The sequence below is a fragment of the Augochlora pura genome, unplaced genomic scaffold (assembly GCF_028453695.1).
Source record: "Augochlora pura isolate Apur16 unplaced genomic scaffold, APUR_v2.2.1 APUR_unplaced_1889, whole genome shotgun sequence".
In the NCBI taxonomy this organism is placed as follows: domain Eukaryota; kingdom Metazoa; phylum Arthropoda; class Insecta; order Hymenoptera; family Halictidae; genus Augochlora; species Augochlora pura.
The window spans coordinates 790-3,573 of NW_027581982.1; the positions used below are offsets into that span (position 1 = coordinate 790).

At 37.5% G+C, this 2,784-nt stretch overlaps 1 pseudogene; it reads left to right on the forward strand.

The window, feature by feature from the left end:
* Positions 1-204: 204 nt before the first annotated feature.
* On the forward strand, positions 205-2,779 carry LOC144477558 (vascular endothelial growth factor receptor 2-like; annotated as a pseudogene).
* Positions 2,780-2,784: the final 5 nt, after the last annotated feature.

Consider the following 2,784-nt stretch of genomic DNA (forward strand, 5'->3'; position numbering starts at 1 on the left):
GAGTACCTTTCCTGTGGGCTCCGGCAGTGAAACAGACACCGGCTCGTCCGCAATTGTTTAATCCTTATATCTCCAATTCAACAAATCAGCGAATCCTCGGTCACGCACGACTGTCTTAGCCCTCGGCTTATAGCAATGCATTCGCGAACCTGATATCTTAATATTTCGAGAGATATTATGTATACGCGATAATGACACAGGGTGATGAATTGGAGTAGTCTCGTCGACTTCTCGATAATTATGCTATTAGAAAGTTCGCCGCGTTACTACGTGTTTCCAAATATTGTAGATAGATTTGGGACTTTCGGTATCATCTCCACGAACGACACTGTGTATGAGGGTGACGACTGGGAGCTGGTCTGCGCTGCATCTGTTGGCAATTATTTGGACATCTTTGAATGGAGAAAAGGAACTGATCCAATACTAAGGCCTCGTAATTTGAGTTCGTATATTCACACTAAGGTGGCGTTAAGAAATTTGTTTCTTAACACGTTCCGTGCCAAGCTATTTTTTCTCGACTCTTCACTCTAATCATCTGTTATTTTACTAAAGCTTGGTATACTATATGTAACTACTAATTATCGTATATATAATAATAAAACAAACTCATTACAATCCGTTCTTGCGGTGGGAATTCATTCTTGAATTCTAGATCCGTTATAAACTATTTTTCAGCGCGTTAAATAAACATGCAAGCACGTACCATCGACGATAGACGTGGCGCATGACGTGTTAAAAACATTTCCTTGTTTATTTGAAAACCGATACAGTTCAACGAGAAAATCGAGCGAACCGATAATAACGTGTCTAAACTTTTAGACGGCGTCACTATCGGTCGAGAGAGTACAGAATTCACGTATAAATCAATTTTGAGGATACGCAACGTGAGACTGACGGACTCAGGGTTATATGTCTGCATGGGAATGTCCATGAATAACTTTACTTTGACTAGAGAGTATCGTTTAAAAGTGTCAGGTAGTTGGAAATGCAAATTCCTAAGTTTCGACGATGCGTTGTTGGATAATATCACTTTCGTTTTTAGCAACAAGAATGCCGATTATTGTCGATACTAATTTGAGGAAAACGAGACAATCATTGATATCACCAAGCCATATCGCAAAGGGTTAGATTTCCGTTGTTTTGCGACTGGTATGCCTGATCCAAACGTTAGTTGGTTTAAGGTGAGCGATTAGAAAATACTATAGCATTTCTAAGTCAGGTTACTGTATTACTTATTCTATGTTCTATACCGTACTGTACTTATATTATTTATTTATTTATATTATATTTTATGATACCGTATTACTTTTACTATATTAAACTATATCGTGTTACATTATACTATATTCAACTATATCATATTTCACTATACTATATTAAACTATATCATATTACATTATACTATATCAAACTATATCATATTTCATTATACTATATTACGTTACGTTACATAACATTATATTACCTTATATCATACTGTACATTATATTATGTATTATGTTCGGAAATGAATTCTAGTACTATTATTATTGAAAATCGACATACTTTTGGTAGGACGGTAAACAGCTGTTACCTACTAACGACAAGTACAAGTTTTCCAATAATTTCCAAAAACTTAAACTGGATTATCCATTGGAAGTCGACGCCGGCGTGTACATGTGTCGAGCAGCAAACCGAATTGGAAAAGTCGAAGCGTCGCATCGAGTAACGATAATAGGTAATTGGTTCCATTTTTTAGAGTAATTAATATCAGTACATGCTTTCTCTAATTATCAGGGTTTAGAGCAATAACTAGCATTCCTGTAGGCCTGATCATTTTAATAGCCGTGTTAGCGGTGGCCGTTGTGATCCTGCTGATCTATTACGTCATCAAGATTCGTCGTGATAGGGTAACTTCCGTTTCTGGTCTTACCCCGTGTTTTATTATTGCGCAGCAATTTTGCCAATTTCTATGGTGTTTCAGATAACGAAAAAGGAATTAATGGAGACTGGTCTCATGCACTTCGAGAAGGGCGCCGTCGAGAGTTTGAATCCCGACTTGACAGTAGACGATCAGGCAGATCTCCTACCCTATGACAAAAAATGGGAATTTCCCAACGACAGGTTAAAATTTGGTAAGTTTCGACAACAAATTTCATCTCGACCTTATCTGCTGCCTAAAAGTTCTTTCTATAGTTCTATATTTCGACCTCTTTTCCGTGATGAGGAAAATAGCTTTCGGATTTGTGTTCAAGGTTTTAGTCTATAAGCACCATCTGTTGACTTTTGAAAGACGAATGAAAATGTTAGTTGACCACAGTGGGTTTTCCTCCTAATATTTTTCGGCAATAACTACTTGGCAATGGTTTATAGGAAAACAATTGGGAAGCGGTGCTTTCGGTGTAGTCTTGAAAGCGAAAGCTCTCGGCATTTGCGAAGGCGAGGCGGTTACCACTGTAGCGGTGAAAATGGTCCGCCGTTGTCCCAATCTCTTGTACATCTCTGCACTTGCCAGCGAACTCAAGATCATGATACATCTTGGCAAACATCTGAACATTGTTAATCTTCTTGGAGCTTGTACAAAGGATATCTTGAAACGTACGTCTTGTATCGATTAATTTAGGTGCAAATGTCTTATGAATACGGGATTACTACTTTCGTTCTGCTTTATTCACAGAATTATTAAATTTAACATAGTTACGATATTTCTAGGCCGATCGTAAATATCCTGTTCATTTAATCAATTTCTGTTGATTCGTTCGATGAATTGTTAGTGATCGTAGAATTCTGCCGATTTGGAAATCT